At 45.9% G+C, this 13,960-nt stretch overlaps 1 protein-coding gene across 2 annotated transcripts in view; it reads right to left on the bottom strand.

Annotated features, from left to right (window-relative positions):
• Positions 1-13,656, bottom strand: part of rassf7a (Ras association domain family member 7a) — an 87,806-nt gene extending 74,150 nt beyond the window's left edge. Inside the window, exon 1 of one of the 2 annotated variants that reach the window (XM_060915097.1) lies at positions 13,569-13,656. The gene's annotated coding sequence lies outside the window, so the exon portion shown is untranslated. Of the gene's footprint in view, positions 1-13,343; positions 13,531-13,568 lie in introns of those variants that run through there. The other variant, XM_060915098.1, reaches the window with a different exon arrangement.
• Between the last annotated feature and the right edge of the window lie 304 nt (positions 13,657-13,960).

The following is a 13,960-nucleotide window of genomic DNA, read 5'->3' as shown; positions in this document are numbered from 1 at the left end:
CGCGCCATTCTCAAATGTTGGGCGTAGTTTGGTTTACACATTATGAAATTTCTAGCCACTGGGGTGACTTAAGAAGGTCAGAGGAACTCATTTTAACGTTAAAAAACCTCAGAAAGTGAAATTTTCATGCCATGGGACCTTTAATTAAAGAAAAGAGAAAAAGAAGAAGAATGTAACGCTAGCACAACATTAAGGCGTTTATTGTTTAAATTGCTGTGGTTAGATGTAAAAGCATGACCGAAAGTATTTAAATGGCTAACCCTAAAACTTCTTGTCCTACAAATCATGTGCCATTGCCTTATGAAAAATCTCCCAGTTTTCTCAGCTAATTAACGAGAAGCTAAAAAGCTTTGTCATGATTCTCTCTTTTCCATAGAAGTACTGGCATTGATTCTTGCCAGTCAGGTCCAACACCTGAAAAATGCCAACTTTTGCTCAGGAACTGCTGCTTACTCAGCAAATGCACAACTTGTTCTTGCATAATTGTTACAAATGGTGTGAAAATTATTTTCAGTTTCTCCAGTGTCTTATTTCCATCTGTGTGCAGTATCATGGTGAGGCAACGTTCTCCATATTCTCAGTCAAAGTCACATGAGCATGACTGATTACTGAAAAAGCCTGTGACAAATGTAGAATTTTTGCACTGATTTTATTTTTAAAACACGGCTGGATGTACCAAGCCCAGGAAAAAGCCTAGGAGGTGGCAAGAGCTCTGTGGGAACCGGGTGTAGATTTCAGGGAGGACACGGACCATCATCCAAAGTCGAAAGAAGGGTGCTAAAGGACTGAAGAAAGAGGTCACCCAAATGGACTGATGCCAAATTCATGGCGTACAGTATAGTGTATGTGAGAGAGAGAGAGAGAGAGAGAGAGAGAGAGAGAGGGGATGTCTGAATAAGTACGTGCTATCTCCAGCTGGTACACAAGCCTTTTTGTTCTCATTCGACATGGCCTCTGGACAAATGATTCAGTGTGAAGGACTTTAGAGAATGTGAGGGAGAAAAACTCCATTTGATTCAAGCTTCCACATTGCATTAACGAGACCAAACCATATAAAACAAGCAAGCTGATTTACAAAAAAAAAAAAAAAAGTGCCATATTAACCCCTTGGCTGCCATCCAGAATTAACTGTAACGTGCGAGTACGCGCATTTTGGTACGTGAGAACTTTTTGGGGTTATGGGTAGCAAACCACTGCTGAGCCATCCTGTTAGTCTCAGTAACAAAACGGTCTACCAGTTCATCTGTGAGGAAACGGTGTTTATTTGGCTGTTCCATATGTGCTTCTCTAAAGATTGGCTGATATACATTTTGGTTTCCCTGATTATCATCATGATCATCACCACCACCACCACCACCACTTCGATCCCTAGCCTCACCATCACCTCCTCCACCAGCATCATCATTCTCAGTCTCACCATCTCCTCTCATACCGTGTCCTCCACCACCACGTACATGCACCCGACCACCTCGCCTGCGTGGCCCTCTCCCTCTCGGCATTACTCTTCCGCCACCTCTAGTTCTACCTCTACCAAGGCCTCGAGCTACAGCTCGCTTCCTACCTCTGATGACCAAATCAGGTATGCTGTCCTCACTGCCATCACTAGATGATCCATCAGCAACACTGCCCTGATAATCACTTCCACTGCTCTCATTTCCACTTTCATCCTCATCACTACTTCCCAATTCTATGTTCTGTGTCTCCCTAAATATTATGTCCCTCACTTCTCCTGCAGTATCTCTCTTTCTTGCCATAATTTGCTCCAAAACACACTAAAAGAGCAAAAAAAAAAAGAAAGGGAAATAACGCACTGTGTCAGACAATGACGGGACACCACATGACCAATACAGGGTCATGTGACTGTTTTGTACCGCCATACCAAAACATATCCAACTGGAAGAATGTTCTAGGCACTGACTAATTTATATGTGCCACTGTGAAGTAAAAGTAATGTGCCATGTACTGTAAGGTACATAAAAGGAGGGGTTTATGACAAGTAGCATACGTCATAAGGCACAGCAGTAAAAGAAAAGAAAGCACAACTTTATTCATCACACACTTGTGAAATTTCCTCTCTGCATTTAACCCATCTGAAGCAGTGAAAACACACACAAGTGAGCAATGAGCACACACACATACCCAGAGCAGTGGGCAGCCATGCTAACAGCGCCTGGGGAGCAGTTGGGAGTTAGGTGCCTCAGCCCAAAGCCGTCCCATATTAACCTAACCGCATGTCTTTGGACTGTGGGGGAAACCGGATCACCCGGAGGAAACCCACACAGACACGGGGAGATCATGCAAACTCCACACAGAAAGGCCCTCAATGGCCGCTGGGTTCGAACCCAGAACCTTCTTGCTGTGAGGCGACCGTGCTAACCACTACACCACCGTGTCAGCCGTGACTTGTCCAAGGGCACTGAAGGGGTTAATATGGCTAATTATTTCCATTAAGCCTGCTTGCGTTAACTTCAATTCTTTTTAACACCACTAATTTTTTGGACACAAAATTAACGCATGCATGTTCTGTGCCCCTCCCCCTTGGTTTGGGAAATCAGGAAGTGTGAGCGAGCGACGTAGCAAGTAGCTGGTCGGTGCAAGTCGTGATAAAGTGCACTTATGTACAGAATCAACTTATATTGTCGTATTCTGACAGTTTACATAAAATGTGCATTTTTATATGCGTTTGATGGTCCAGAGGGAAGAAAAGGCGGTGTGTTAAGGTCCAGGGGTGTGTGTGTGTGTGTGTGTGTGTGTGTGCATGCTGTCCAATTGTGCAAGCTGCACACTGGAGGAGTGAGAGAGTTTGTTTTATTGTGAGAAATTTGTGAATTATGTAAAGTGTTTTCATAAATGCAGTTTTTGCTCATGAATGTACTGTCTATTTACCAGCGAGTTCCAGTAAAATGTGGTAAAACATCTTTTTGAGCTAAGTGGAGAAACAAATGTATTTATTTGGGTTTTGTATTTTTATTTTCTTTATTTAAAAGATAGCCACTACTGTTGTCCAGAGTCCACATCACCGAGTTTTAGTTTACTGCATAGTTTGAGGCTGGAAGTTAAGGACAGAACGAGAGGAAATTATGATATTGTTTTATTTCACATTGAATTGTACTAAACCCTCAAAATTATAAAGTTAACACTTATGTAGTGAGGGAATAAAATACCCACAAAAATAATTTTTGCTGTGTCCAGCCTTATCCTTCCTGACCACATATATTTGCATAAAGCAAGTATACAGCGGTGCTTGAAAGTTTGTGAACCCTTTAGAATTTTCTATATTTCTGCATAAATATGACCTAAAACATCATCAGATTTTCACACAAGTCCTAAAAGTAGATAAAGAGAACCCAGTTAAACAAATGAGACAAAAATATTATACTTGGTCATTTATTTATTGAGGAAAATGATCCAATAGTACATATCTGTGAGTGGCAAAAGTATGTGAACCTCTAGGATTAGCAGTTAATTTGAAGGTGAAATTAGAGTCGGGTGTTTTCAATCAGTGGGATGACAATCAGGTGTGAGTGGGCACCCTGTTTTATTTAAAGAACAGGGATCTATCAAAGTCTGATCTTCACAACACATGTTTGTGGAAGTGTATCATGGCACGAACAAAGGAGATTTCTGAGGACCTCAGAAAAAGTGTTGTTGATGCTCATCAGGCTGGAAAAGGTTACAAAACCATCTCTAAAGAGTTTGGACTCCACCAATCCACAGTCAGACAGATTGTGTACAAATGGAAGAAATTCAAGACCATTGTTCCCCTCCCCAGGAGTGGTCAGCCAACAAAGATCACTCCAAGAGCAAGGCGTGTAATAGTCGGCGAGGTCACCAAGGACCCCAGGGTAAATTCTAAGCAACTGCAGGTCTCTCTCACATTGGCTAATGTTAATGTTCATGAGTCCACCATCAGGAGAACACTGAACAACAATGGTGTGCACGGCAGGGTTGCAAGGAGAAAGCCACTGCTCTCCAAAAAGAACATTGCTGCTCGTCTGCAGTTTGCTAAACATCATGTGGACAAGCCAGAAGGCTATTGGAACAATATTTTGTGGACAGATGAGACCAAAATAGAACTTTTTGGTTTAAATGAGAAGCGTTATGTTTGGAGAAAGGAAAACACTGCATTCCAGCATCAGAACCTTATCCCATCTGTGAAGCATGGTGGTGGTAGTATCATGGTTTGGGCCTGCTTTGCTGCATCTGGGCCAGGATGGCTTGCCATCATTGATGGAACAGTGATTTCTGAATTATACCAGCAAATTCTAAAGGAAAATGTCAGGACATCTGTCCATGAACTGAATCTCAAGAGAAGGTGGGTCATGCAGCAAGACAACGACCCTAAGCACACAAGTCGTTCTACCAAAGAATGGTTAAAGAAGAATAAAGTTAATGTTTTGGAATGGCCAAGTCAAAGTCCTGACCTTAATCCAATGGAAATGTTGTGGAAGGACCTGAAGCGAGCAGTTCATGTGAGGAAACCCACCAACATCCCAGAGTTGAAGCTGTTCTGTACGGAGGAATGGGCTAAAATTCCTCCAAGCCGGTGTGCAGGACTGATCAACAGTTACCGCAAACGTTTAGTTGCAGTTATTGCTGCACAAGGGGGTCACACCAGATACTGAAACCAAAGGTTCACATACTTTTGCCACTCACAGATATGTAATATTGGATCATTTTCCTCAATAAATAAATGACCAAGTATAATATTTTGTCTCATTTGTTTAACTGGGTTCTCTTTATCTACTTTTAGGACTTGTGTGAAAATCTGATGATGTTTTCGGTCATATTTTATGCAGAAATATAGAAAATTCTAAAGGGTTCACAAACTTTCAAGCACCACTGTATTTGTCCACAACCACGCCCCAAAAACTTGAAAAATACCCCTTTAAGGTACATTTAGAACAGATTTTAAAAAGTGCGAATTAACTATGGACAATAGTGCAATTAAATCATGATTACATATTTAAAAAAATAAATAAAACGACTGACAGCCCTAATTTCAATATAAATCATACAAAAGGAACTCAGAATGTGATATGACGACATACCACAGCGCTGCTGAAGTCAATTTGTAAAAAGAGTAATAGACATTGTCACAAAGCAGCTTTAAAGAAAATAAATAAAGATTTTAAACATACGAACTAATAAATTCATCCATAATGAGCAAGCCTGAAGTCTCAATTCTGATTGGTCAGAAGGTATTGATTACTTTTCTTTAACAGCAGCTCTGATGATCTCATCTCATCTCATTATCTCTAGCCGCTTTATCCTTCTACAGGGTCGCAGGCAAGCTGGAGCCTATCCCAGCTGACTACGGGCGAAAGGCGGGGTACACCCTGGACAAGTCGCCAGGTCATCACAGGGCTGACACATAGACACAGACAACCATTCACACTCACATTCACACCTACGGTCAATTTAGAGTCAGCAGTTAACCTAACCTGCATGTCTTTGGACTGTGGGGGAAACCGGAGCACCCGGAGGAAACCCACGCGGACACGGGGAGAACATGCAAACTCTGCACAGAAAGGCCCTCGCCGGCCCCGGGGCTCGAACCCAGGACCTTCTTGCTGTGAGGCGACAGCGCTAACCACTACACCACCGTGCCGCCCAGCTCTGATGATAGTACTGACTAATACATAATAAATCAAGTTTATATTAAATGCGCTTGTTCTAATACTTTATCATGTCTGTCGTAACGGGTCATTCACAGGAACTTGACCGTACGCTGGATGCTCCACATAAACAGAAGACAAGACAAGGAGCTTCGCCCTGAAATCAATATCCGTGTCCTCAACGCAGTCATTATTCTGACGCTGCTGTGTGCAAGTGAGACTCGGACAACTTCTAGATGTCACCTAAACAGCCTGGAAAAATATGATCAACATTGTCTTCGCAAGATTTTGGGTATCGGTTGGCAAGATAAACGGACAAACGTGAGTGTTCTGGAAGAGGCAAACTGTTCAAGTATCGAAACTATGATTATTCACAACCAGTTGCGCTGGGAAGGATACGTCCTACTGATGCCTAATCACCGTTTGCCTAAGCAGCTTCCCAGTTGCAAGATGGCCAAAGAACACAGGGTGCCCAACACAAGCATTTTAGACAGACAGACAGACAGACAGACAGACAGACAGACAGACAATCTTAATCTCAAGAGATGTGACATTGACAGACAATTGGGAACATCTGGCCTTAAACAGTCCTGGTTGGAGGTGCCTAGTGGCAGTTGGCACCCAACGCCACAAAGTAAGCCTATGCCAAGAAGCAGCTAAGAAAAGGAAGGGAGAGAAGGAAGGAAGGAACAGCAGAGCAGCAACAGCGCTTCCCTTCATCCAGGGACCACGACAACTTGTCCATATTGTCACAGGACTTGCAACTCTAGGATTGGCCTCTTCGGTCATCTGCGGGTCCATAAACAACAGGAGAACCATCCTCACTCGTTCGAGTGATAGCCAATGATGACAAATAGATTAAACATTTTGATAATAATATTACTCAAATTCAGTAAAACAAGGCTTAATGACTGATCCACATACTGACAAAAACATCACACTCCCAGCACTCAAAAATAAAAGCTGGACATTTATAATCACACCACATGAGAAACAGTACATATACAGGGGTCAAAGCTAACCAGAGGTTTCTTCAAACGCAGCCCTATCCCCTTGTTAAGGGCCTGATCCCACAACACCACTAACTATAACTATACCTATAACAACTACACCTATAACTATACCTCTGCCTTAATTTAGTTCCAGTCTGGAGCCGTCACACCACAACTATATCATCGCTTGGTGCCGCTACTTAGGGAAATAAATGCATGCAACCTGGGAATAGTCATGGAAGTTTTTTCCAAGTACGTAGTAGCACATTATTCCAGGTCGTACTGTACAGCTTAGACTTCAAAACAACCCATGCACACACTCCGGTGGTTGACAAAATATGGATAGGTCACGGATTATGGAAATATAATAAAAAAAGAATTACGCAGTGGTTACAGATTGGTCCTGGATGTTTCAGTACATTACAGTTTGGTTACCGATTTCATACAGATGATGCATCATGGATAAAAAAAAAATTAAGAAGTCTAAAAACAATAAAATATTTGGCTTGCCAAAGTTCATAATTAAAATATTTTACCTACATTTATATGTTTTAATTTACTATTACTCGTTCATGGCAAAAAAAAAAAAAAAAATCACATGTAATGAATAAAACGTCATTCATACGTAAGCGGAAATTGCGCGCGCAGCCTGGACCCAAAAAAGACTCAGCGATGCCTAGTTGTTGTGTTGTCGGGTGTCAGAATCGTAGCAGTGATGGGGTTAAAATGTACAGAATTCCAGCAGGATCTCACCCATTCCAAAAAAAAAAAAAAAGAAAAAAAAAAGAAAAGAAAAAAAAAATCGCCGACGTCTCTGGCTACAAGCCATCAAACGTGTAGACTGGGATGAAAGCACCATCAAAAATGTGCGGGTTTGCAGCGCCCACTTCATCACAGGTAAGATCAGGCTATTTATTAAATCTTTCTTTTTTATTCTTTCTAGTCTTCGTTTATTGATGTAGCAAAACACTTTGGTAACGTTTGTCTGATTAGCTGGGTCATAGTTACACAATGTAATGAATATTGTTAGCATGTTAACTTAGCTTTGCATGCAGTTTTGTTTGTAGGAGAGGTCTCGCTTGACTCAAGCAGTCCAGATTTTGTGCCATCATTATTTGCGTATGCCGAAAATCACAATTTTAAAGCAAGGATGGACAGGTAAAATTGTGTGCCCTCACTCTAAGGTGGGGTTTACATTAGACCGTATCAGCAGATCATCAGATTAACGTTTTTAAAACGATTAGCATGCACACAGCAACACCAATACACGATTCGCGTGCACATAGCAACACCAATACACGGATACGCTCGGCTCCGCAGGCATCCTGCGCTCCAAATCACTCCGCCCTGAACAGCGAGTGCCCTCTGGAGGGTGCGCACTCCGGCCCTGCGCAGCTCACAGAGCGCGCGAGTGGAGCGCACGAGCAGTGATTCGGGACTGAGCCGCTGTGTGTGTGATCCCAGCGCAGATCACTTACCACTTGCAAGTGGAAGGATGGCAAGCCTAAAGACAATCATAACTACACAATGGGCAGTATTTGCATCAGTATTTGCAGTATTTTCATACTTTTATACTCTTTAATGAAAGGTGATACAAGGCGGAAGTCCGCGCCGTTTTTCAGCAGTCGCATCACATGACCAACGCCAGCGAATCAGGAAGGTGGATGTCACAGTGACGTTGTCCAATGACGACGCCAGCTAGAGCTCAGCACAGCGTATCCGCGTATTCTCAATGTTTACACAGCACCGGACCAGACACGATCTGGATTGAATACGTGGACGCTGGCGGATTCCCGTTTCCTGGCGTTTTAATGTAAACGGACATTGCATCCGCGAAGAAAACGAGACAGATACGGTCTAATGTAAACTTGGCCTAAATGCCAACTTACGCTGACTGCTCTAACCTAGCTCCCGCCCCGTTCAGTTTCATTTCTGCTCTCTGCCTCTCGCTTTTTACGCAGCTCTGATTTCTCTTAGCTGCACCCTTTACACTATCATTCTTTTCATGCCATTACCTCCTGCAAATTGCTGTTTAGTGTTGGGATTTGCTGTTGGAGCTAAAGCCACATTGCCATCACATCACTGGCATGATTTGATTAAAACAAAATGAATATGAATGTCCCATTGTTAATCAAGTTGTACATGCCCGCACATAACAATCATATGCGTCTAAAGACTTGAAGGCACGAAGTTTTTCGTGGGTGTACACTGAAGTCTTGTCAATAAGGTACGAGTATATATCTGGCCATTGTATACCAGGGAACTTACTAACATCGTCCGTCCACTCTTTAATTAAATGCGGATCCAGTAGGCGATGTCCGCTTGTTAGAGTTAACTTATTTATGTAGCATTCTCGATCTTGTAACGACAATTGTTTGGCATAATCTGACAGCTCATAATGCCTGTCTATGGGCAGCGCCATTGTTTCTGGGTCCAGGCTGCGCGCGCATCCTGGCAACGGTCGGTTTGTTTACAAACATGCCAAGGGGTCTATAGAACAGCCTTGCTTTGTATTATATTTTTTATTTTCCATGAATCCCTCTAAATTGACCGTAGGTGTGAATGTGAGTGTGAATGGTTGTCAGTGTCTATGTGTCAGCCCTGTGATGACCTGGCGACTTGTCCAGGGTGTACCCCGCCTTTCGCCCGTAGTCAGCTGGGATAGGCTCCAGCTTGCCTGCGACCCTGTAGAACAGGATAAAGCGGCTAGAGATAATGAGATGAGATGAGATTTTCCATGAATTCATATTCCGTGACTTCATGATGCGACAAGGATGTAGAAAGATGCCCAGGAAAAATAGTACGTGCTCAGACAACATCAGATGTAAACAATTACCTGATTGGTCAGATGTTTTATGGGCTCAGGTCCAAGCCTGGAAAAATCTCTCCAGAAGCAACGTCACCGATACGGATAAACCCAGGCCTGGGCTATGGGGATCGTTATCTGTATCGGTCTGGTGTGAGCACCAACCACATAACCTGCAGGGGACGGATTTATTTATATAGTTATCGGTATTGTGGGACCGGGCCTTAATGGTCATACCTGTAGCAATAAGCCTGCACAGCTAAACGCATCAGCAGAAGATAAAGATGATGAAACCATAAGGACAAGTGATTACAGTGGAGCCTGTTTCATCACTCATCCTCCCGCGTATCGTAAGTCCAAGCAGCCATCAAAATGACAAACACTGCATTGCCTGAATGAGGTCAAACATCAGCGGCATCATAAGTCGAGCCGAGTGTTGCCCATCCTTCACTCCCCGACTCCTGCGTATTTACCATGTTGTTGTGTCTTCAGGACACAGATAAGCTGCATGCGTCATTTTGCCTCCCTGTTCTCTTTAAGCCACACTAATCTTGTCCTACTGCTTACTCAGCGCCTGGCACAACATCATGTAATAAAACACCAGACACCCAACACTGTTCAGTGCATCCATCAGATACAATACATCTGGACAGAATTCACTATACGGTCCGCTCCAGAATTATTGGCACCCTTGCATCAAAAAGTATGACGAAGAAGAAACCTTTATTTGTCACATGCACACTTCAAGCACAGCGAAATTCATCCTCTGCGTTTAACCCATCTGAAGCAGTGAACACACGCACACACACCCAGAGCAGTGGGCAGCCACACCAGAGCGCCCGGGGAGCGCCCTTGCTCAAGGGCACTTCAGCCCAAGGCCGCCCCTAACTGCATGTCTTTGGACTGTGGTGGAAACCAGAGCACCCAGAGGAAACCCACGCAGACACGGGGAGAACATGCAAACTCCACACAGAAAGGCCCTCGCCGGCCGCTGGGTTCAAACCCGGAACCTTCTTGCTGTGAGGCGACAGCGCTAACCACTACACCACCGTGCCGCCCACAAGTGACACTTTGAGCTTAAACATCTCATCTCATGATCTGTAGCCGCTTTATCCTGTTCTACAGGGTCGCAGGCAAGCTGGAGCCTATCCCAGCTGACTACGGGCGAAAGGCGGGGTACACCCTGGACAAGTCACCAGGTCATCACAGGGCTGACACATAGACACAGACAACCATTCGCACTCACATTCACACCTACGGTCAATTTAGAGCCACCAGTTAACCTAACCTGCATGTCTTTGGAGCAACCGGAGCACCCGGAGGAAACCCATCCGGACAACATGCAAACTCCACGCGGAAAGGCCCCCATCGGCCGCTGGGTTTGAACCTGGAACCTTCTTGCTGTGAGGCGACAGCGCTAACCACTACACCACCGTGCCGCCCACAAGTGATACTTTGAGCTTAAACATATTTACCTTTATTTAAAACAGCAGAAAGGAATTTAAATGGGTTTTTTTTTTTCAGAACATTTCAAAATTACTGGCACCCAACGATTACTCTTGAGTGAAGCCTTTCCTGGAGAAAATAACAGCAGCACCTAGAAGAATTCACTGCGCTATTAATATTCACTCTAGCACATGGACCACTAGATAAAAAACAGCCCTGAAGCATCAATGATTCACTACCATATTTTACAACACAGCCAAAACTGTTCTGGTCTCAGCCCACAACACAGAACTCCAGTATTTACTGGTTTTTGCTGGAGGAAAGCCAAGTGCCCTGCAATGGACTGGCATCCAGTGTTTCTGGAACTGGCTCTGGAGTTGCCACAATGCTGACTGGGAAATAGCGGTGACAGAAAGGGAGTGAGTAATTTCTCCAATTATAGGACTAGAAAACATGAATCATTGTGTGTCATGTTTATTTTGTATAATCTTTGTGGTCCATACGGATGGCCATGGTGTTGCAGAAGGTGGAACAGCCACCTCACAGCTCCAGGGTCTCCAGTTTGATCATGAGCTCAGCTTACTGTCTGCATGTGGTTTCTGTGTGATACATGTTCTCCCAGTGTCCACTTGGGTTTCCTCAATGTTCTGTGATTTCATCCCACTTTCCATTAACCATGGAAGTAGGGGTGTGTGTGTGGGGGGGGGTGTGACCCGAGATTGACTGGCATTCCATCCAGGCTGTATTCCTGCCTCATGTCCAGCATTCCTACCATGGACTCCAGATCCACCATGTCCAGGATAAAGTGCTTACTGAATATACATGAATGAATTCTTGAACTTTTGAAGGGTGTTAATACTAATTCTGAGGGAAGTGTAGCTGCAGCTGAGAACACTGTTCATTCCCAGAGAGAGAGACACACACACACAGACAGGGGAGAAAGAGAGAGAGGGGGCAGAGAGAGAGAGAGAGAGAGAGAGAGAGAGAGAGAGAGACGCATACAGAGAGAGAGAGAGAGAGAGAGAGAGAGACAGAGACAGACAGAGGCAGAGAGACAGACAGAGAAAGACACACACAGAGACATACACATACAGAGAAAGACATGGACAGAGAGAGACACACAGAGAGAGAGGGAGACAGACAGAGAGACCGACCGAGAAGGACAAACAGACAGAGGGAGAGAGAGCGCAACAGAGAGAGAGAGAGAGAGAGAACGCATTCTCAGACTACTTCAGCTAACAGTGAGTCTCAGACAGCAGGTGTTAAAGCCTGTGAATGAGTAGGAACTGACTAAGTTCTCTTTAATGCTCACGCCCTCACCCTCATGCCCCCACACCCCTCACCACCCTCATGCCCCCACACCCCTCACCACCCTCATGCCCTCACCACCCTCACCCTCATGCCCACACCCTAACGCCCACACCCTCATGCCCACACCCTAACGCTCACACCCTCACCCTAACGCTCACCCTCTCACACCCACTCACCCTCACACCCACACCCTCACCCTCATGCCCACACCCTAACGTTCACACCCTCACACCCACGCCCTCACCCCCTCAACCTAATGCTCACACCCTCACCCTCATGCCCACACCCTCACCCTAATGCTCACCCCCTCACCCTCACACCCTCACACCAACACTCACACCCACGCCCTCACCCTCTCACACCCCCTCATCCTCACGCCCACACCCTCACCCTCTCACACCCCCTCATCCTCACGCCCACACCCTCACTCTCTCACACCCACACCCTCACGCCCTCACTCTCTCACCCCCTCACCTCCACGCCCACACCCACACCCTCACCCTCTCACAACCCCTCATCCTCACGCCCACACCCTCACTCTCTCACACCCCCACACCCTCACACCCTCACGCCCACACCCTCACTCTCTCACACCCCCACACCCTCACTCTCTCACACCCTCACGCCCACACCCTCACTCTCTCACACCCCCACACCCACACCCTCACTCTCTCACACCCTCACGCCCACACCCTCACTCTCTCACACCCTCATGCCCACACCCTCACTCTCTCACACCCCCACGCCCACACCCTCACTCTCTCACACCCCCACGCCCACACCCTCACTCTCTCACACCCCCACGCCCACACCCTCACTCTCTCACACCCCCACACCCTCACGCCCACACCCTCACTCTCTCACACCCCCACACCCTCACGCCCACACCCTCACTCTCTCACACCCCCACACCCTCACGCCCACACCCTCACTCTCTCACACCCCCACGCCCACACCCTCACGCTCTCACACCCCCACACCCTCATCCTCACGCCCACACCCTCACTCTCTCACACCCTCACCCTCACGCCTACACCCCCTCACTATCCGGGGTTTTAACAGGTGCACTCACACAGTTCACTCATACAGTTCACAGCAAGCTAGAGCTCTGGGAAAACACAGAGAGAGAGACACATCGCCCCCCGTGTCTTCCTCTCACACCGAACTCACCGTGTCCGGGGCTCAGCCGGTACAGTATTCCCCTCACAGCGGCGGCTCGGTTTAAACCCCGGGCTGTGACCGTTAGCACCGCTACGGCGCTAATACACTGCACGGTCACTCACTCAACACATTTACCGTCAGAGAACACCCGACTGACTGCGGTACACCGGCAGAAACACGAGCCTCCGGTACCGGTTCGGTCCGATTTACAACAACAGCTGAAGCGAAACTCACCAACTCACTCCCCCGCGCGCGCCACTTCCCCTCAGAGACGCGCGCGCTCGCTCGCTCGCTCGCTGCTCTCTCAGCCACAGCTAACGCAGTGAACGGTCACACGCGCTGCCCGGTTGCCATAGCACCTCTTAAAGGGGACGCTTCTCATATTTTATTTGTCGCCGGCATTATACTTTTAAAGCAAATCTTCACCCTAACACACATTAAATATCTGCATATTGAAATATTTGTGATGTGCTTAGACATTATTGTGATAAGTTGTTGGTTGGTGCCGTATTTATATTATTCCTGTGAGAAGTGAGTGGTTGTGTCCCCCTCTGACGTCACAGGGGTTCATGGCTGGTGCAGTTATAATGGCATTTAATAATACATACACCGACCAGCCATAAAAT

The sequence above is a fragment of the Neoarius graeffei genome, chromosome 2 (genome assembly GCF_027579695.1).
Source record: "Neoarius graeffei isolate fNeoGra1 chromosome 2, fNeoGra1.pri, whole genome shotgun sequence".
NCBI classification, from domain to species: domain Eukaryota; kingdom Metazoa; phylum Chordata; class Actinopteri; order Siluriformes; family Ariidae; genus Neoarius; species Neoarius graeffei.
The sequence above is the reverse complement of the archived record's forward strand: the minus strand, read 5'-3'. Positions and strand labels throughout refer to the sequence as shown.